Source organism: Lissotriton helveticus, chromosome 3_1 (genome assembly GCF_964261635.1).
Source record: "Lissotriton helveticus chromosome 3_1, aLisHel1.1, whole genome shotgun sequence".
In the NCBI taxonomy this organism is placed as follows: Eukaryota; Metazoa; Chordata; class Amphibia; order Caudata; family Salamandridae; genus Lissotriton; species Lissotriton helveticus.
Window position 1 is genome coordinate 536,468,467 of NC_136061.1, and position 22,776 is coordinate 536,491,242.

At 50.1% G+C, this 22,776-nt stretch overlaps 1 protein-coding gene across 4 annotated transcripts in view; it reads left to right on the forward strand.

Annotated features, from left to right (window-relative positions):
- The window catches only part of SLC39A10 (solute carrier family 39 member 10), a 455,594-nt gene that overhangs the window by 427,975 nt on the left and 4,843 nt on the right, over nt 1–22,776 (forward strand). The gene's annotated exons all lie outside the window — the stretch shown is intronic.

Consider the following 22,776-nt stretch of genomic DNA (forward strand, 5'->3'; position numbering starts at 1 on the left):
CTGTACGGCCTTCAGCAGTTCCGCCCTGGAGGGCTCTGAGGGGCCACCGGACGCCCGCTCCTCGTCCTCCTGGCCGGTCTGACGGGTGATACGCTGCGACGGGAACGTGGGGTCGTGTACTGGGTGATGGTGTTGAGCTGCGAGGAGCGGGCCGTCTTGTCCTTCCGCATCATAGCTGCCCAATGAAGCCCTCTCAGGTGTCTCTCCGTCCAGTGAGTCACAAAGTGGCAAGGGACATCTGCAGTTCAGGGAGGGGGACCGCAGGATCCCGCAGGGCACTGAACGACCCACAAACTCCAATATGCAGGGGCGGGGGCCACGGGTAGAGAGTTCACTCACCACCTCAGCCCCACTCGAGACCAGCAGCTCTGCCACAAGCACAATCGGGAGGGGATCCACAGGCCAGAGTCCGTGCCGTCAGTCGCCACTCGTCCGATCCCAAGCAGCCACTGAAATTCAGGGCGGCGCCAACGCACCGTCGTCCAGAGGAAGGGCAGCAAAAGTCTCAGGGGCCCGGGGAGAACCCCCACGTAGCTCCAGCCCCCGACTCGCAGGGTCCGCTGTGTAAAATCTTCTTCGGCCCCCAGCAGGGCCCACAGGCACTCCACACTCGGCGCTAGACCGCCACAAGGCCTCCCCGCACCTCCAACGACCAGGGATCAGGCGTCCACCACACTCAGGGGGCAACGGTCCTCCGGCTCAGCAGGCGGCCCTCGATGACAACAGGGGCCCTGCTTCGCACCCTCCTGGCAGACGTGGTGCTCCCTCGGCGGTGGCTCCAATCCTCCCCATCGTCCACGTCTCACAGGGGGCACCGTGCATCCGGCCCCGCGGGCGGCCCCCGATGGCAGCAGGGGCCCCCGCTCCACCCCACACTCTCCGGATGAATGTGTGCACTCCCCCGGCGGCCGCTCCAAGCTCTACTGCTGGCCGCCAGGATCCGGACCCCAGGGCGGGGGAAGAATCGCCTCAAGCTCCCGGGCCCGGGGACGCTCACGCTCGATCCGCCGTGTTCCCGGGAGCAGCAGCGGTCCCTGAAGTCGCCCAGCAGCGGCCCATTAGCTAGGCCGCAGCCCCAGCCTCTCGTAAACTGGGCGCCAGCGCCCGCAGCCCAAGCGTCTCTCGCCGCCTCCCGCCGTCCGACTTCCTCACTATCGACACCGGAGTGTGACCCTGGACATCGGGCCTCCGGATCCACAAGTTTCGCCGCCAAGCGGGCACAGGATCAGTGCTGAATCAGGATTTTTGGGCTAAGCTGGCCGGGAGCTGCAGGAGCTCACGTCCTGTCGGCCATGTTGCGTAGCCACGCCCCTGCTATCTTGTTTCTTAGCATTGTCCTAATGTTCATTTGAGACCAGCATTTTTGCACTTTTATTTCAAATGAAAACTATTTTCTCTGCGTCTCCTTTGTCGTTTAAAGATTACAATAGCAATTCTTGATACATTTGGCAGGAGGGGCCAGAAAAAGCTCACGAAAAATCTAGTGAAACTTGCTGACCAGACACACCGACAAGACGATCTGCTTTTCGGATATTATTTTAAGGCTTATCTGCCCGCCCTTGAAGTGTAAAAATGCTTTTGAAATCAAAGGAGGAACACTTATTTCATATGCTTCTTCATACCTTGACAATATCGATTTTGTTAGATAAACCTGTGCCTTCTGATGGATACCTCGAACTGCAGATTCATCACCTTCAGAATATTCCACAGGTGCCAGACTGGTTATGGGAGAATTTCACAGCAGTGCTCTTGTGTGCCACTAGGTGGTGCTGTGCAGCTCCAAGTTGGCTTTGTTCCACCCCGGAAGTGTCAAAGTGGGGTTGCTTAAAAGTACTGCTGCTGGATATGGATGTTGGTGTCTTTCTTTCCACACCTTTGAGCGTTAGTCAGGAGCTCCACTCCCTTGTTCATCCATTGACCAAAGTCTTTTTTCAAATGCATTTTCCAATTTGCAAGGGAACCAGGATTTAAACCATGCCGTAAATGCTGGAAATAGCTGTCGGTGACTGACCCACATGAAGTGATCTTTTGGTGTTTGGGTTCATGGCACGACTACAATTTGTCTGAAAATGTTTCCCTCATGCACCTGACACCATGAAGCGAAGCTCTTGAATATCATTCGAGGCGGCGACTCCACAAATGATCCTGTGGCATCCCAAATCTTCCTGTCTATTAGCAACTCCGCTGCAGGTAAAAGTCTTTAAAGAGGTCATGCTGCATATTTTTGGCACTCTTCCACCTTCCTCTGGCCCCAAGAATTCGCAGGCGCTTGTAGTCTAGTCACAGCCAGTCGATTTGTTACTGAGCGCCTTCTGAGCCCCTGGACCCCTCTTCTGGGTCCAGTACCAAGATGCACACGTTTTTTTTCGTAAACGTCCGTACCATCTTCGCCAGTGGGGGATCCTGTGCCTACTCCGATGTCTAACCCCTAGCAGAATGAGTCTCAACCCCGGCCAAGGTCGTTCTCCAACTCCACTCCGGTGCACCCGGTCCTTGTACAGTCAGGCTCAGATCAAATACTTCCACGTCACACCCACAGATACTCCATCATTTTTTTGGTTCGAGTGCTGACTAGAATGAACAACCGCCAGAAGACAGTGGGAATGTTTCACCTCCCTCCTAACCCCCCATTATGATGATGACAGCTTGTATATGGACATATGGACATATAGGAGGCCAGTGAGGTTTATACTTCTCTGACACATGGTTGATTTTGTCCTTTGTCCCCCAATGAAAGAGAGTGCTTCATTTGCTGTGGTGATTAGATGAGCAGCTAAGGTCCTGGACCTACAGCTGTCAACTTCTGAAAGTCAAGACCAAAGTCCTTATAAAGGTTTTGCCACCTGTGCCAGCCTCATATGAGCCCATACTCCTATTTAATGGAGCCCTCACTGTGACACCCCATGGGGCACATGGGCTAAGCTGTTGTCCGCAGGCAGATGGCAAGACGCCACAGACTTCCATCTGGTGATCCGGGTTTTCTTATGCAGCATCCTACTACAGAACGTTTGGTGGTCCAGGCTTTTAGTGAATCCCAATGCATTTCCCACACATTTTTAAATGATTCAGGCTTTCAGGAAATGATTTTTCTCTTCGTCAAGCCTGGCAATGCAGTCGGTCAGTGTGGTTATACACACGCCCTCTGGGACATGATCAATGAGGTCTTGCAGCTAGTCCTAGAGAAATTTTGGGCCTCCAAAATGCAGCTACATATGTCATTTGGGTTGTTCTGGATACCATCCAGAGAGTTTACATATAGACAACACTAGTTACCCCAACCCACACAGCAGTCACCGTAGTCCTTTTGTGGACAAGGACGGTGATCAAGCACACATTGCACAGGTCATTGAGCTGGTCACCAGGGAGTCCTTTGAGTGTTTTTTTTTTAACCCTGGGCAAAGCACTACGCTCCGCTCGCGAAGTTTGCGCAACTTCGCACTACACAAACTCCACGTAGCACAGTGCAAACATGCGTAGCGTAGCGGTCAAGTTGGCGACCGCGAGCAAGCAAAATGACATCCTTGCGAGAGTTTTTCCTTGTTCGCGATCAGCAACATCTAGTTGCCGATCGTTAGCATGGAAAATAAACCTCCCAGCGAGATTCTCAACGAGGGGAGGTCAGGTTTCTCATTGCGAATGGTCGCGCATGCTCGCGATCGCTCGCGATGAGAAACTACCAGTCCACGTTGAGAAAGCTGCAGCTCGAGTAAAAATCTACTCGAGCGGCAGAAAAGTACAGCTCGCACTGTGCAAAATTCCGTTTTCAATGATTGCACAGTGCCGGATGCTTGTCCGCACTGTGCAATCATTAAAAACGACATCTTGCACAGTGTGAACATGCTACTACGCAGTTCGTGTAGTGCTACGCATAGCTCGTGCAGCGTAGCTACGCGTAACGCTACTTCGCGAACTACGCCCACCCGTAGTTTTTTTTTTTTGTCCGCATTGCCACACTTGGTGTTTGGAGCCCTGCATGGGGTGGGACTATGTCGTTCAGCATTCCCCCATCACAGGAGGGGCCAGGATTACTGGAAAGCACTTAAAAACGCTGGTGGCTTCTTGCAGCTAGGAGAGTAATTTTAACAGGTTCTGCCCGCTTTGCCACAAATGGTGTTTGGAGCCCTGCTGGGGTGGTACTATTTCCCCCAGCATTCCTGTGTCAGGTAGACTTGTGGAATAATAAATACAATGGGAAACCCAATCAACCCTAAAAGACGCCTACTTTTACATTCCAATTCATCAAGGTCATCGTATATACCTCAGATTTATAATAGCGGGCAAACATTACCAGTTCAAGTTGCTTCCATTTGGCGTCACCACAGCCCCCAGAGTGTTCACCAAATGTCTCGCAGTAGTAGCTGCTCATCTCAGAAGACAATGTATCCATGTCTTCCCTTACCTAGACAACTGGCTTATCAAAGCGGGCACTTACCACAACTGTACTACACACTCAGGCAACAGTACACCTGCTTCATCAGTTAGGTGTCATAATCAATTTACAAAAGTTTTGTCTGTGCCCCGCACAAGTGTATTCATATCTAGGAGCTTCCCTCAACACTCAAAGCTCTAACCTCTCCCAATGTAGCCAGGATTCGCAATATTCAGACTACAATAATACAATTTCAACCCAATCAAACATTACCAGCTAGAGGTGTTTTTTTTTTTTAATTTGTCCTCATCTAACCTTGCCAAGCCGTTGCGGAACTTGTGCAGCCATGTTCTCTAACTGGGGACCACTTGGCTTACCGCATTCGCTTGGGTCGCCAGACCCATCCCCCGTTAGTACGGGGACATAGTGTAATCATTGGACCAACTGGGTGAGTCTTAAATTTCGTCCCCAACTCATTAGAGGATGCCAGATGGCTTATCCTCTACACCCTCATACTCCAGCCGCGCCATGACAAACAATGCTTTAAGCCAGTCCACTCTCTTTTCGGGGGGAGGGGATCTTTCCATCTCCTACAAATTTCTCTCCTCGCCAATAGGATCATATATAATAACAGACCTTTGTCCTGCTGCGAAGCAGTTTGACAGAAAAGACCATCATCTCCAAATAAGACTAGGGAGAGATTAACCTCCACCCTAGTCTTAAAGACTCCCATCAGTGTATCCCCCACCTCTTCCCAAAAAATGCCCCAACTCTGTACATTCATAAAAAATATGTATGTCATTAGCTAGCGGGGTATGACATCTCGGACATTTAGGTGGAGGTGTTGGGGCAAATTTTGCTATTTTGTAGGGAGTGTAATAAAGTCTGTTGGTGACAAAAAAGTGGTTATTTTTCAAGCAGGCTGGTTTTATAAACTTATCTAGAGTCTTTAAAGGTGGTTCATAAAGGACCTCTGCCTGCAATGCCATGGGGGATTGACTCCATGCCGCCTCTGAGGGAGGGATCCCAAGATCTTCCGCCTTCAATAGGTAATTGTACCACATAGATATTTCCTTTTTAAGTGGTAGGATGGATTGACACAGCCTTCCAATTTCCCCATTTCCTTTTATCTCCTCCCGTTCCGCAGCGTACCAAGATACTAGCTTAAGATATTTTAATCTAGATAATCCTGTCCCTATCGTTGCCCTCAAATATTCCCATGGATGTACCCCCTCAACATCTATCAACTCCATCCAGGTAGTAATCCCCGCCCTCTTTATTGGTAGTGCCAAGGTATCTCTCAACCATTCCGGGGTTCCGGGCGAATCCCAGACAGGAGCCAGATCTGAAGAGTAACCAATCCCCCAGCTGATCCTTACCCTTTGCCACAGCTCCAGGGCTGCCTTTAGAACCTTCAGACGAACCCGCTTGAAGAATCTCGGGGATCCAAACGTATACATAAAGGCCTCTCCTCCACCTCCCCCTTCTAGTCTCACCATTTCTCCCAACAATCTGCCCCAGGCCGACACATCTGGTTTAATAAGTAGCATCCGAATGCTCTTAAACTGGAATGCCACTGCGTACAGACTAATGTCGGGAAGAGCCAAACCCCCCTTTAAGTAACCTTAGTCTAAGCTTTTTCCAAGTCAGTCGGAGCCCTTTGTCCCACCCATACAAAGCTTCCTATCTTACTTTGAACCTTACTGATGTTCTTTTTTGGAAACGTTAAGGGTATAGTGGAAAATAGATAGGAGAGCTTGGGGAGAATGACCATTTTCACAAGGTTAATTTTCCCATAGATGGTTAAGGGAAGATTCCTCCATCTACTAAACAGACGGTCTATTTCTCTGATCACTCTATTTAGATTTAGCTGGGGGATTTTGTCCAATTCCTTCACAATGTATATCCCCAAATATCTGAACTCAGAACTCACTGCGCCCCTCCATTGATCCACATTCCAACACATGACCTCTGTTTTTGATCTGTTGGCCTCATAGTCTGATATAGAACCGAATTCTACCAACAACTCCTCAATCTGAGGAATCGCCGCAACCGGATCACTTGTATATAAAATCAGGCTATCTGCGTCGAGGGCCAATTTGGAGCTATAAGGCCCAGACTGGAACGGAGCTATTAATTAATTAATTTAACCTCATGGCTTGTGCCAAGGCTTCAATATATATGTTAAATAATAACGGGGAGATAGGGCACCCCTGCCTGGTTCCTCGCCGTATACTAAAGCTGGATGTAAATAAACCATTTAGGAGGATCCGCGCAGAAGCACCCTGATAGCAGTTCTGTAAGGTTTGAATGAATACAGGGCCAAACCCCATTGCCTCGAGGACCGCCCAGAGGTACACCCAGCAGACTATAGAATGCCTTGGCCGCGACCAATGTGACAACGGCCAAGGGTTCCGATCTTTGTATGGCTAGATCCATATTCCCAATTAAGAGGTGGGTCTTATCTTCAATGTGCCTTCCGGCCACAAACCCCATCTGGTCTGTATGTATCAACTTAAGAGCCGATTTAGCCAATCTCCCCCACTAGAATGCCCATAAAGATCTTGTAATCGGCATTCAGCAGGGAGATTGGCCGATACGAGTCTGCCCGTAAAGGGTCCTTACCTGGCTTCAAAATCAAGACAATTATTGCCTCTTTCCATGAATTAGGAACTCTGCCTGCAGTGGAATAAACCGAATTAAAGATTGTACCCAACACAGGAGACAGTTCTTCTACTAGATGTTTATAGACTTCACTTGGAAGCGCGTCCGAGCCTGCCGCTTTTTTGTTTTTCGATTTCTTAATCTGCTCTGCTATCTCCTCCACTGTAATAGGGGCATCTAAGCTGTTCCTGCCCTCCTCAGACAATGTTGGCAGTATTTTATTACTCAACCATATACGTATGGTTTCTGGGGATGGAGCGATATTTTCTTTATAAAGATCTGAGAACAGCGAAAGAAGACAAGTTTGCATGTCCTCGACTTTACTCGATGTTTCCCCGTTGCTGTTTACGCTTAGTTCTTTAATATCGTTCTTAACTCGATCGACTCTGGCTTTCCAAGCCAATAGTGCTCCTACCTTCTCCCCATACTCAGTTTTCTATATTTCTAGAATCCCATTGAGCTTTACATCTCGCATCTAGTTTCCCTCTATACTGCTGTCTTGCCTCGTCTAGTTCCTGCAAAATTTGTGAAAGTCTTTCCGAGTCTTCACTATTCAAGCCAGTTCTTTCCAGCTCTAGCTGACTAATTCTTCCTTCGATATCCTTTAGTATCTTAGCCTCTGCCCTGTTTTTAGCGCATATAGTACCATGTAATCTCCCCCTTAAACAGGCTTTATAAGCGTCCCAAATAAAATCGAAGGTTGAAGACCCAATATTATGTGGAAAAAATTCCAAAGAAAAGGACTTAATGGATTCGATTACATCCGAGTTAAGAAGCATAGCTCTCTTTAACGTCCATCTCGACTGTGCCTGCAGACCTTTGCTCAGTAAAACAAACTGCAGGGGAGCATGGTCTGAAAGATGACTAGGCTTAACGACTATCTCCTTCATATCAATAAGGGATTGTCTATCTGTAAAGACATAGTCAATCCTGGAAGAATGTCCGAATTTCTTACTGTAAAATGTAAAGCCCTGCCGAGTACCTTCCTTAGCTCTCCAAACATCCACCAAATCTAAGTCTTGAATCATATTTAACAGTGTTCGACGTATCTTGGGAGCCCCCATATAGTGGCTCAGGTTGGACCTATCATTTATGGAATTTAGTAACACATTGAAATCTCCACCCAAAATGTGAGGCTGTGACTCCAAAGTCAATATTGATTGTAATTTAAGCAAATAAAAAGAATCATCAATGTTAGGGCCATAAAATGAAGCACATGTTATATCTACGTTGTTTAATGCCATTTTGACCACTAACCATCTCCCAGATGTGTCTGTTTTAATTCCCTTTATGGAGCAAGAAATGCCTTGTTTCACCAATATTGCTACACCTCTATTGTGTGAGGTCTGGTGAGTCACAATAAAATATTTTATCCAATGAACTTTGCAAAAAATTAAACTGCTTTCTGTTAGGCTCAGATGAGTCTACTGCAGAAAACAGACTTGGGCGCTAGACAATTCCAAGTATTTAAAGATGAATCTCTGCCTACGGGGACACCTCATTCCGTTAACATTCCAGGTGGTGAAAATGGTCTGTCTACCCCTTAATGCTTGCTCCCCCACCATCTCTTCTGTTGCCTGTATAGCTTATGTTCCTGATTGAGGTGAGATGAGAATTTTTTTTAGTTTTTACCCAATGCTCCCCACCCAGGTGTCCCCCACACAGCCCCCTCCCTGGACCCCGGTGCCTGTGCCCCTTTACCCCATGAGGAACCCTCCCTTCCAATAGGCTAAGCCTATTTGGCTCGACCTCCCCACCTGGGATGCAAGATTTTATAAGACTATGTTCCTGTATTATCAGCAGATATGAAATTATTATCTTTTTTTTTCAATACTTATCACTATTTAGACTAAATATACCAACCCTCTACCTCTTCGCTCCCTGCTCCTCCCTGATCTTCACAATCAGAGCTTCTGCCTCCTCTCCGGATTTAATCAGATGCATATGATTATTCCACATCACCCGAAGGTGTGCAGGGAATTTTAACTGTGCCTTTGCCCCCAGCCCATTCATCTTTTCTAACCTTTTCCCCAACTCCCACTGTCTAGTTGCTGTTACATGGGAAATATCAGACCTAATTTGGAAGGTGAAGGGGTTAGAGCTATTGAATACAATTCAATCAATCAATCAATCATCGAATTTGTATAGCGCGCTACTCACCCGTAAGGGTCTCAAGGCGCTGGGGGGGGAGGGGCGACTGCTGGCGTAGCGGAGTTGGCGGGTGGGTGTGTAGAATGTGAGGCGGCTGTTGAGGTACTTCGGGCCCGTGTCGTGGAGAGCCTTGTGTGCGTTGGTGAGGAGTCTGAACGTGATCCTCTTGTTGACGGGGAGCCAGTGAAGGTCTTTCAGGTGGGCAGAGATGTGGCTGCGGCAAGGGATGTCCAGGATGAGTTGTGCTGAGGCGTTCTGAATGCGCTGGAGTTTGGCTGCGGTTCCGGCATAGAGGGCATTCTCGTAGTCTAGACGGCTGGTGACGATGGCCTGGGTGACAGTCTTCCTGGTTTCGGTGAGGATCCATCAGAAGATCTTACGGAGCATGCGTAGGGTGTTGAAGCAGGATGATGAGACGGCGTTCACTTGCTTGGTCATGGTGAGGGAGGAGTCCAGGATGAAGCCCAGGTTGCGTGCGTGGTCCGTTGGTTTGGGTGCGCTGCCCAGGGCAGGGGGCCACCAGGAGTCGTCCCAGGCGGAGGGAGAGGGTCCAAGGATGAGGACTTCCATCTTGTCTGAGTTCAGTTTCAGGTGGCTGATCGTCATCCATTCTGCGACGTCTCTCATTCCTTCCTGGAGGTTGGCTTTGGCGGTGGTGGGGTCGTTGGTGAGGGAGAGGATCCGCTGGGTGGTGTCGGCGTAGGAGATGATGTTGAGGTTGTGTTGGCGGGCGATGGCTGCGAGAGGGCTCATGTAGATGTTGAAGAGGGTGGGGCTGAGTGAGGATCCTTGCGGGACGCCGCAGATGACTTCAGTGGCCGCGGATCGGAACGGGGGAGGCGGACTCTCTGGGTTCTTCCGGCGAGGAACGAGATGATCCAGTCCAGGGCTGTTCTTTGGATTCCGGTGTTGTTGAGGCGTTGTATTAGGGTGCGATGGCATACAGTGTCGAAGGCTGCTGAGAGGTCCAGGAGGATGAGGGCAGCAGTTTCCCCGTTGTCGAGCAGGGACCTGATGTCGTCGGTGGCTGCGATGAGTGCGGTCTCGGTGCTGTGGTTTGCTCGGAAGCCGGACTGTGAGGGGTCGAGGGAGTCTCTGGTCTCGAGGAAGGCGGAGAGTTGTCTGTTGACGATCTTCTCTGTGACTTTGGCTGGAAAGGGGAGGAGCGAGATGGGGCGGAAGTTCTTGAGGTCCGTAGGGTCCGCGGTGGGTTTTTTCAGGAGGGCGCTCAGCTCGGCGTGTTTCCAGCTCTCCGGGAAGGTGGCGGATGTGAAGGAGTTGTTGATGATGTTCCGGAGTTGGGGTGCGATGACGGCGTCGGCTTTGTTGAAGATGTGGTGTGGGCAGGGGTCCATAGGGGAGCCGGAGTGGATGGTGTTCCTTATGCGGGTGGTGTCTTCGGTGCTGACAGGGGTCCAGGTGCGGAGGGTGGTGGTGGGGCGCGCTGGTTCGGTCGTTGGGTGCGTGATCGGTGCGCCGAAGCTGTTGTGTATGTCGGCGATCTTGCGGTGGAAGAACGAGGCGAGAGAGTCGCAGAGGTCTTGCGAGGGGGTGATGTCGGTGTTGCAGGCGCTGGGGTTGAGAACTCTTTGACGATGTTGAAAAGGTCCTCGCTGTTGTGGGTGTTGTTGTCCAGTCGTTCTTTGAGAGCTGTCTTCTTGGTGGTGGGGATCAGCTGGTGGTGTATGCGGGTGGTGTTCTTGAGGGCGGTCATGCGTTCTGCCGTCTGGCCGATGCACCAGGCTTTCTCGAGGGTGCGGCAGGTTTTCTTGGAGTTTTTGAGGTCGTTGGTAAACCTCGAGGCTTTCTTGCTGCTGGGTCTGCTGAGAGGGTTCTTCAGTGGTGCGAGTTCGTCAGCGCATTCGGTGAGCCACTGTGTGAGGTTGCGGGCTGCTTCGTCGGGTACCGTTGTGTTGGTGGGTGGGTTCTGGCGGAGGGAGGTGGTGAGCTGATCGGCGGTGATCTTGCTCCAGCTTCTGCGGGGGATCTGTTGCGTGTGGTGGTGGGTCGTGGTTTTCCTGAAGGTGAAGTGGACGCAGCTGTGGTCTGTCCAGTGTAGTCCGGTGGAGTGGCTGAAGGAGATGTCCTTGCTGGAGGAGAAGACGGGGTCGAGCGTGTGGCCGGCGTAGTGGGTGGGGGTGGTAACCAGTTGCTTGAGTCCGAGGTTGGCGAGGTTGTCCAGCAGGGCGGCGGTCTTGCAGTCCTTGTTGTTCTCCAGGTGGAAGTTGAGGTCCCCTAGGAGGATGTAGTCTGTGGAGGTGAGGGCGTGTGGACTGACGACGTCTGCGATGGCTTCGCTGAATTGAGTGCGTGGTCCCGGGGGTCTGTAGATGAGGGTGCCTCTGAGGGTGGTCTTGGGGTCGGTGTGTATCTGGAAGTGAAGGTGTTCGGCGGCGGTGAGGGTGTCGTCGGAGTTGGTGGTGATGCGGATGGTGTTTTTGTGGACGATGGCGATGCCTCCACCGGTTTGGTTGACGCGGCCTCTCCGGCTGATCTTGTAGCCATCCGGGATGGCTATGGCGATGTCGGGGGCTGAGGAGGCGTTCATCCAGGTTTCTGTGAGGAAGGCGACGTCTGGTGATGTTGAGTCGAGGAGGTTCCAGAGTTCGACGGCGTACCTGTGGACGGAGCGGGTGTTGAGCAGGATACACTTGAGGTGGTTGTTGCTGGGGCTCAGCTTGGCGGGTGCGGAGCAAGTTCGCAGGCAGGTGAATCGGCAGTCTCGGCAGGTGAAGGGTCCGTGGGTGCGTTTGGGGGTGGCTCGGTAGCAGGCGGGGATGCGGCCGGCATTGAGTGCGTGGAGGGTTGCTGTGCCGTAAGTTCGTCGGGTGCGCTGGCATCGGCACGGACCAGGGGTTCGGGTGCTGGTCGCGGTCCAGGCGCGGACGGGCGCAGACGGGCTTGCCTTTGGCGCGCCTTCGGCGCACACTCGGCGCACCCGCTGCGCGTACACCGTGCGTCCTCCATATGAGGGGCTGAGGGAGGGAGGAGCAGCTGGGAGGCGGTAGCGGGGTGGCGAATGGGAGTGGTGGGGGGCGGGGCCGCAGGGAGCAGCGGCGGGAAACGAGGGCGAGGCGGGAGGGCACAGAGGGCAAGGGGGAGCGAGGGGAAGCGCAAATGACGACAAAAAACAATTACACAAGGCTGAATGCAAGCGGAAGGCAAGGGGAGCGGGGGGACACTAATGGGACGGCGAGAGGGGTAAAAACGGCGAACCCACAGCGTTAGACAAGCGAAATGGAAGCGGAAGGCAAGGGGAGCGAGGGGAGACTAATGGGACAGCGCAGAGGGGTAAAAACGGCGAACACACAGCGGGGTGAAAAACGGCGAGCACAGAGAGCGTAGCACACGGCACGAGGAGGACAGCGCGGTGGCTAGGGGGGCGACCTGCCTGTAGACAGGGTCAACGGTCGCTCCCTTTACCACCGTGCGTCCTCCATATGAGGGGCTGAGGGAGGGAGGAGCAACTGGGAGGCGGGAGCGGGGTGGCGAATGGGAGCGGCGGGGGGGCGGGGCCGCAGGGAGCAGCGGTGGGAAACGAGGGCGAGGCGGGAGGGCACAGAGGGCAGGGGGGAGCGAGGGGAAGCGCAAATGACAACAAAAAACAATTACACAAGGCTGAATGGAAGCGGAAGGCAAGGGGAGCGAGGAGAGACTAATGGGACAGCGCAGAGGGGTATAAACGGCGAACACACAGCGGGGTGAAAAACGGCGAGCACAGAGAGCGTAGCACACGGCACGAGGAGGACTGCGCGGTGGCTAGGGGGGCGACCTGCCTGGAGACAATTGACCTTTCCTTCAGGGCCCAAGACAGGATCTGTTCCTTCACTGAGTAGGTCAAGAAATTAAGCAAAATTTTCCTTGGTTTCTGCCTAGCTGGATTCCTACGAAAGGGGTCGCGATGTACCCTTTGAATTTCTCGGGCTAAATCCACATCGTCAACTCCTTTTAGGATAGTTGCCTTCAGCAACGAGATAGGTCGGCCCCTTCAAGAGGTTCGGGGACATTCAGCAGTTTTAGATTATTCCGCTGAGAATGATTTTCTAGGCGCTCAATGTCTTCTTTCAACTCTCTGTTCTGTACACACAGTTTTGCTACTTCCACTTCCGTTGATCGAAGCGAATCCCTTATCATCGGGATTTCCTTTTCCATAGCTTTTGTTCTTAAAGTGACGTCATCCAGTCTCTTGGTTAGTGCTTCACATGAGGCCTGAATTGCTGCCTGGTTTGCTTCGGATGTTAAGAATCAACTTGCCATCTCTGCTTGATTGTTTTCTGAGACAGCAAATCTGTTAGTTATTTCCTCCTTCATGGTCAGGAGATTGTCCGCTAATGTAGATGAAGTCGCATCTGATTTACTGGTATTTGCCGAAATTGTTAATGGGAGTTCATCTGATATGATATCATTATTACCAACTTTCCCTGGTGCTCCTTGCTTTTTCCGCCCTTCTGCACATATTCGGACCGTAGCGCAAACTTCTGAGTTGCTAGATGCCAGAGCTGAGTATTTATTCGACAAACTTACATCTGGATGTATCGTCATAGGAGCTTCTACCACTTCCTGTTCACTGGATGTTTTTTTAGCTGCTCCACCCACTAGTTTTATTTTGTTGCTAGAGCTACTAATATCAAAAATAGTAAGTTTCCCCTGCTTTGACTTGTGTAGGAGTTATTGAAGGTATTGGAGGTGTTGAAGCAGTACTGGTGGCCATGACCTTATAATAGGTTTTAAGTGAGGGCGTAACTTTAATCTGGGGTGGTGTGCCCTTCTTGGCCTTCACCCTCCTTCTACTGACAACAGCGTCGCTCCTTTTTGCTCTAACCTCAACACCCTCGTCAGGTTTGCAGGCTTTAAGTTTGCCCCGTTTGTTACTGATTCTGACCTCAGAGATGGGGGGAGATATGCGAGGGGGATATCCTGATTTTTCCTGCAGAGGGTCTAATACTAGCCTGGCTCGAAGAGCATATCTATTAATTTTTGTATTCTGTAACTGTGCCTGAACTTTTTTTGTGGTGTCCTTTCTGCAATTTTCGTGACTTACTGTCCAGCTGTACCAGCGAGCTTACTGATGACACCATCCATCCATCTGCCTGTACCCCCAGGGTCACTTTCCCCCATATTTAATTCGTTAGACCTCTCAACGAACAAGGAGCTCCTACAGGTACTTTTCAGGGTGAATCTTCTAAGATAGTGTCGACTTCCTACCTTCTCAGCAGCATCCACCCCGATATCTCTTCTTAGACTGAGACCCACAGCTCTCTCCTCCTCCACCGTGACGGTACTCACACCTCACACCTCCTTCACCGCCGCTGCTGTCTCCCCTGCTTGTGACCCGGAACAGGAAAAAAGCCCTGTCCACCTCCTTTGCACTCGAGCCCCCTCCGTACACACCAGCCGCGTCCCCCACTGTAGCCCTCGCTGGTCTATTCGGTCCTCTTGGTCCTCTCGCAAAATTGTAAGTTTTTCGGCCTCATAACGGGTAGAGGGGAGTTTACATACATATCCATTAGCTTCAGCAGGAAACACGTGAAGGATTCTTCACATTAATGCATCCCCCGGGGGAGCGGAGCCGCGGTCGTTCAGCCAACGGCCGCCATGTTCCTCTGCCAGACAGCCTACCAGCTAGAGTTTTTATGCAACTGCTGGGAATGATGGCATCCTGCATTGCAATCGTACCTCGAGCAAGGCTTCACATGCGTCCTCTGCAGGAATGTCTAGTGTGTCAGTGGAATTTTATTTATTTTTATTAATTTATAAATTTTTATATAGCGCAAACAAGATCCCGGAGGATATCAGAGCGCTTTACAATAGGATGGAAGGACATAAATGCAAGATCGACATCAAATAAGAATAAGCAAAAAGACTGAACACATAATTACAGGACAATTGCGTTAGGGAGATTAATACATTAAGCAAGTATTTATCGGGTTACGAAGGATGAACCAATATGCGGTAAGGAAGAGCAGTAACTAATGAAGGTACAATGGTTGTAGGATCAAAGACGTCGAGCAGGTGAACTAGCCCAAAAAAGGTAAGACTTTGTTCATTTGGAATCTTTTGGTTTCCAGTTTGAAAGCAGTCGTTGAGGAGATTCTACGTACTTCCGGTGGAAGAAAGTTCCATATCTTTGGGGCAGCGCCCAAGAAGGCTCAGTGACATGTTCTCTTTTTGCTAAGCAAGAGTGGTGCTAGTGCTTCTTGAGGCTCTATCGCTGCAGGATAGTTGAACAATTTTGCACTAGATATCTGGGTGTTTTGAAATGAAGGGCTTTGTGAATCAGATTGGCAATCTTTAACTGGATTCGGGCTTCGTAGGGCAACCATTTAATTGATTTAGGACTGGGGATATGTGCTCATTTCGTTTAGCACCTGTAACAAGTCTAGCCGCAGTGTTCAATGATGCCCTTAGTGGAGCCAGGGTGTATTTGGGAAGGCCACAGAGCATAGCGCTGCCGTAGTCTAACCTCGGCAAGACAAACGCTTGGACCACCTTTTTGAAATCAGTTTGTGGAAGGAATGGTTTGATCTTTCAGATAAAGTTGTGAATCGTCCACATACATATGGAAGAAAATGCCCGTGGAATTTTGTGAATTAGCTAATGGTTCCAAGAAAAGGTTGAATAGGGTTGGCGATAGGGCGGACTCTCGAGGGACGCCCATGAGTACTGGAGAGGGAATGGTTTGCCTTGACTCTTTGTGATCTGTGGTGGAGGAAGGACGAGAACCATTGTAACACCAGACCACCTGTTCTTCAGAATGTATAAGAGGTTGTCGTAATTAGTGTCAAATGCGGAGGAGAGGTCAAGGAGGATCAGGAGGCAGGATTCATTTGGTCACGCATTTTTAAAATGTCATCCAAAACGTGAGTGAGAGCCGATTCAGTTCTCTGCCCCTTCTGAAGCCAGATTGATGCTGGTCCAGGAGTTGGAAATTCTCAATGTGAGCACAAAGTTGGGATTGAACGCATTTTTCAAGGAGTTTGGCTAGGGTGGGGATGGTGGAGTTAGGGCAGAAATTATTGAGGTCAGCTTTGTCTGCGTTAGATGTATTTAGTATAGGTGATACCTAAGCTGCTTTTAGGCAGTCGGGGATTGTGCCTTGTGATAGAGAAGCGTTTACAATCCTTGTCGAGGTGGGGATGGATATATTCTTGATTTCCTTGAAGATGGCCCGGGGCAACGGGTCAATGAAGTGGTTAGACGGGTTGATATTCTGAAGGATCTTGTTTTTTTTTTTTTTTTTTTTTAAACCTTTATTATATCGTTCAACACAAAATACAGAAGTAGCCCTGTATCGACAGGGGCCGGTCACCACATGTATGCAGAACGTATCAGGAAATCCAATAACACAGCTCTTCAGCCGACAACCCATGGGTCCGGCAGCGGTAGAGGATAGACGATGTATTGAAAACATTTCGAGATCAAGGATATGCCTAAGGTTACATTTTATATTTAACCCCCCCCCCCCAAAAAAACAAGATAAAGAAGAAGATACAGGATTTCCGGAGCTACACACTGGAGGTATAAAAATGCGGGTAGGCGTTAAAAGGCAGTCATAGATCAAAATAGACCAACAGTAAAAATGCAAGCGCCAGTATGTTCACTAAGGGAGAAGAACAAAGCTACCTATCTATCATCATAACCACCCACCCCAAACCCCGCCCACTCATATGCTGCAGGATAAGATCGAAAATATCGCTACCGGACCCTGCGAGAAAAAAGAAAAGGGGCCATAGAACACAACAAAGGCAAAATAACAAACCCCCCCGCGCCCCCCACCCTGCACCCCTGCAATGGCTACGGCCTACCCCACTAGCAGCGTGCCTGTCGCCCAGAGGAATACCCTAAAGAGAAAGAAAGAGAAGAAAGAAGGGGCCATAGAACAAAACAAAGGCAAAATAACAAACCCCCCCACCACCCTGCACTCCTGCAATGGCTACGGCCTAACCCACTAGCAGCGTGCCTGTCGCCCAGAAACGTCCCTAAAAGAGAGAAAGAAGCGGAGGAAGAGAGACAAAAAAACACACTCCCGGACTCCCTTACCCTCCACCAGACGCGACCACCCGGAAACAAGTGCAAAATAAATGTAGCGAGATGCACAATCAATCCGGGTAAGTACGAAACATACCACCCGACTCCCGCATTTCACAGGTCACAATCCCAGCAGCAGGTTAAATTATTTTCACGTATCCTAAAAAGTCCCACAAGTTAACCCTGGCCAGTACGAATGTCCACTGGAGCACTTATAACCCAGGCCACTGCAACAATGAGAGAGGTAAAGTTTTCATGAAGGTTCAAGTCAGTATGAGCAAGCCAAATAAAGGATAAAAGTTCACGATCTCCACAGAGCAAGCGAGGAAAAGCGTGGAAGGATGATAAAACTTTCCAATAGTCACAGGTGAGCTTGTTAAGGCAGTCAAGGTTGTCCATAGTGATATTCGGCGAGATAGGGTTCAAGCAAGGGACGCTGACAATGTCCACGGGCGCGCGATCTGTCTCATAGGAATCAGCAGCGCGAAAGGGATCCGGCGTCTGCACAGGGACCTCGAAGTTGGATACACGATGTTTCATTGGTGGCACCGCTGGCTGCGATGATGGCAAAAAGCCGCTGTCCGGTCTCCGGCAAAGATCATCCATTGTTACCGACAGTGCCCGGTAGTGGACAATGATCTGTGAGTGGAGCGCTCTAATGGCCGCCATTACGGCGCGCAGCAGTGGCGTGTCTTTCGTCCCCTCCATCTCCTCTCGTAAGCAACAGATCAGGATGCAGACCCCGGAGGCCGGCTACTCCGGGGAAGCAGGCAAATCTGGAGCAGACACCAACCACGGGCGCTCTCACCTCACAATTTTGCACCTTCTCCGCTGGTCAGGGCTCCCGTCGCACCCCCTCCCGACAAGCTTACTATGTCTCCGGGCGTCGGATACAGGGCCGCAGCAAACGATGTGTCACGTCGTGGCGTGTGCGTTGCAGGCAGGATACGAAATCGCCGTTTAAAACAGGTAGATTATGTCCCCGTTCGGGAGACCGGACAAAGCCCAAGGTTCACAGCCGATGTTGTTCAATTCCAGCCCGGATGGGTTAGAAATCGAGGCCCCGGCTTCCACTCCCAGGTAGGCCGAAAATGAAACACGGCGTATCTCCGTCATCCGGTGTGATAAAAAGTTCGGGATTGCGCCTCCAGAGTCAGTCACTCCTCATATATACGGGAGTCCGGTTGGAAAACAGGATAACTTGCAGGATATACGAGCTGCTGGCGGAGGTCGGCGGAGCCGGGAGCTTATGCGGCCATCTTGCTTGCTAGCGTAGCTCCTCCCCCCCTGAAGGATCTTGTTGATGTCTTTTACACTGAATAGGGTCAAAATGCCCCATGACGCATTGTTCTTGGTATTCAGACAGATAGGTTTGTGCTTTGCTAAGCGGTCAAGGGATGGGGCAGATCCGGAGGAAGGCAATAGGGCCTTTTTAGAGGCGAGCTCAATGGTGATGAGTCTTGATTTCTCAGTGAAGAAGGCAGCAAGATCATCACATGAGGGTGGGCTGCCTCGAGAGTCAGAGTGGTTTGGACCTACCACTGGTTGCTGTTTAACCCATTTACCGTGGCGGCAATTCTGCCGCAGTGCGGGCGTTCAACGGAGCGGGCGGGGTTGCGTCGACCAACGGTCGTGCGCAGCACCCCGCAGGTAGTGCTTTGCAACGGGCGTTGGCCGACGCCAGCACGGAAGGGGTTAACGAATTCGAAAGTTTCTTAGAATGGTTAGCAGCTTGATCGAGTTGGAGTCTAAAATAATCTTCTCTAGCTCTCTTGATTTGTTTATTGTAGAAGCTCCTAACCTCTCTAAGGAGTTTTAGTTGGTCCGAGGAGGGTTTGGCTCTCCAAGCTCCTTGGACTGCCCTAAGGTTGCAATGTTCTGTGTTTAAATTGTTGTTGCACCACGGCTTGGATATTTTTGTTGATACGTTTTTTTGTTAGAGTGGAGCAATGCTATCCATGATGTTGGAGATGGTTGAATTGTAGGCGACGGTAAGATACTGAACCTCAACCAAATCAGTTTGGGAGGAGGAGAGGGTAGATCTACAATGGGGGGGAGCTAGTTCATCTGATTTTATTGATCTGACGTCCCTTTTCCAGGTCTTTGATTTCGTTGGAATCAGTCACTTGGTCAATTAAACAATCTAGTGTTGGTAGACGGCCTCACCCATCACTCTCTGCAGTGGTGGAACCCTCAAAACTTATCAAAAGGGCGGCCCTGCATAGACCCAATTCCACTGACTACTAACAGCAGACGCATCTTCGACAGGTCTGGGTGCTCATCTCCAACATCACACAGTTTAATGGCTATGGTCAGACAACCACAAACGTCTCCACGTCAACCACCTGGAGCTTCTAGCAGTGTTCCTAGTACTCAGAGCTTTCCACACTCACCTTCTAGGCAAAACTGTCTTAGTATGCACAGACAACATAACAGCAATGTACTATCTGTAGAAACAGGGAGAAACACATGCTCTCTGTCGCGCCTGGCACAAAGCATTTGGATTTCTGTAATTCATCAAAAAATGTATCTCCTATCGGAACCCCTTCCAGGAGTACACAATCAAATCGCCGACCTGCTAAGCAGACACAGGCAACAAGTTCACGAGTGGGAACTTTATCCCAAAGTTCTTCCCTACTTTCGAAAATGAGGATTTCCACAGATAGATCTGTTTGCTACAGTGCACAATGCAAAATGCCCAAACTTTGCATCCAGGTTTCCACACCGTCTATCTAAAGGCAATGCTCTATGGATGAATTGGTCAGGATTAATTGCCTGAGCTTTTCCGCCTCTCCTGCTAATTCCATTACTGGTTCTGAGCTAAAGAATGATGATGGATTAAACCCAGATCAGTTGACTGGGGGTGAGTGCTTGCAATGTTCAACACTCTGTCCATCATCTCCTTTGGTTTTGCTTTGTTCGCCCTAAGTTGGCAGGGTATGCCCAGACGTGGGTCCCTTGCTCACTTTGCCACTGGATGCAAGCTAGCCTGGCTGATGACGCCTGATTAGCCAGAAACCGGTCCCAGGATGCTTGTTTCCGGTCCAGGGAGGACATGGCTTGGCAGTTTGGGCTAGACTGTTCCCATGAGGCACTGGGTCAGACTGATTTGCATATGGCCATTTCTGAACTGGGGTGGCGGAGTGAGCTAAAGAATGATGATGGATTAAACCCAGATCAGTTGACTGGGGGCGAGTGCTTGCAATGTTCAACACTCCGTCCATCATCCCCTTTTGTTTTGCTCTACTATTTGTTCAGGGCAGTGTCGGTCTTCTTTGCTGCCGTGTAATTGGTTTAGGCAGCCAATGTCACGTCCAATTTTTTTTTTCCTAGCAGCACCGACCAAGCAGAGGTTTGTTATGCTTAGACAGCGTAACTGTTATTTGGGGAGCTCTTTTTTGTTTATAGCATTGCTTCATGCTTTTGGCAGTGCTCGATACCAGTCTGTGACGTTGTCGCCCCACAACGCCACCCCTCAGTGCCACCTGACTGTCGCTCCTTGTTTATTTTTTTGTCCGCTTTCTACACGCCACTCTCTGGGTCCTAGTTGTTTATTGCATTGCTTCATGCTTCTTCCACTTGTTGCAGCCTTCCCAAGCTGCCCTTTGTCTTTGAGTATGGCAGCCGCACCTCCTTGGTTTTGTTCCGCCTGGTATGGCTCGCCCACCTTCTCACGCAGTGGATACTGCGGGGGGGGGGGTTGGCCCTGGGGGGGATATACTTTTCTCACGTTGCCAATATATTGCAACGTATTCACACACAACCAGATCCCCCCCGCCCTCCCCTGTGCTTTCATCTTCGGGTATCTAGTCTCCCCTTGTGATTTACTCCTTGCCTGCGTATATCACTTAATCGCTCCATAGCTTCCATCCTCCCCCTGACCACCATCTTCCGACCCTCGCTGCTCGTCACGGTAAACCCCTCCTCACTCAGATCCTCCTTTAACCATTTTCACAATAAGCGCTCATGTTAAAGAGCTCCGATGGCCCTGTAAGTTTTTTTTTCTTGTAATCCTCGTTATTATTCATTTTGGGCAACTAGTACAGCCAGAGGCACAACTAGAGCCACATTTCGGGGGGGGGGGGGCTGAATCTTAAAGCAATAGGCAGAGTGGAGCTGCAGGGGCTCTTAGAAGGGGTAGAACAACAACAGTGCCTCATTAACATGCAAATGGTATTTTAAAGACCTGTAAAGTGCTCAGGTGCGGCTGCGTGTGTGCCCGGGACGCTGTCTCATCCCGGGCTGCCACACCGAGGGGGGGGGGGGCTGAAGCCCTTTGAGTTCAATGGGCCTGAGTACAGCAGAGACTTAAGCTGCGTTATGAAAAGCGGCAGGGAAGCCGCATATTTGGTGCTTTAAACCGCCGAGAGCCACCCGTCCTGTACACAATAGGCAGGTTTACAAAATCTAAGTTAGATCTGTCAGCGAATGCTGAGCAGTACTGTGAAACCAGGAAGGAACACACTAAGGTTCGACCTAAACAGTGCTTCCAAACAAGATGACCTTGAATAAAAAGTTAACCATTCTATGTGGTGAGTTCTGGCTTTTTTCCTACAAAGAACGAGGGTACGCACAAGATGGGGCGAAGTGGACACAGCCCTAGGGCATAGACGTTCCAGCTTTAAAAAAAGGTAGATTCAATGTCCCTACTCTATGGTTTTAGCAAGAGAATTAACACTGACCTCTTTGAGCGAGGAGGTTGTGCAACAGAAAGCACACCGCCTCATACATCTGCACATGCTCTTCTACGATGTCATGTGCTTTTTCTCTGCCACAAGTATCCACGATCCTCTGTCTCTTGTGTGTTTTTCTTTGCCAATTCTGTCTTTTCTGTTCCACCCCCTCGCCAGCCTCTAACCCGCCCTGGTTTCATGTCCTCCCAGTCCCCTGCTAGTCTCAATCAGCTTTGCTAATGGGACGAGAGCTATTCGCTTTGGTAATATGCTGTGAATTTAATTTCTTATTAGCTCAGCTGCTGCAAGAAGAGAGTATATAAGAATGTCGCCCACATTCTCACATGCTCACTTTCTTGCAGCAACAGGGCTGAAAAGAAAGTAAATTTACCAGTAACCAAGACCATGATATAAACGTGTTTTCCTCTACTTTACTGTTGCATGTCAGGTAGAAAGCTGATCTCTCTGGGCTGCCTGATAATGGAATTGACAGTTTTATGTTTCTTCCCCTAATAAATACCCGTCGGAACACGCCTGTGCATTAATTCGCACAGAATAGCTATAATTTTACTGCAAAATATCCGGTTCTGTTTACGCAACTTTGTCTGTGTTTATTCACCAGATTAGTTTTTTCCAATACAAAATCGTAAAGTCATAGCAACAGCTATAGCAATGTTTATTTCTGTTAACATGCAATGCTGTATTCCTTAAGAAGACGGAGACAGCGCAAATAGCGCTAACTCAAGCAAATGTGAGACCTATTGCATTGCAAATGCTTGTTTTTCAAAAGCATGGGTAGGCGGGGGTGGTAATGCACCGTGAGGTAGAATCTGGAGCGCTGGCAGCCAGCGCAGGTTAGCATCTAAAGCTCAAGCAGGACTCTACTGCCAT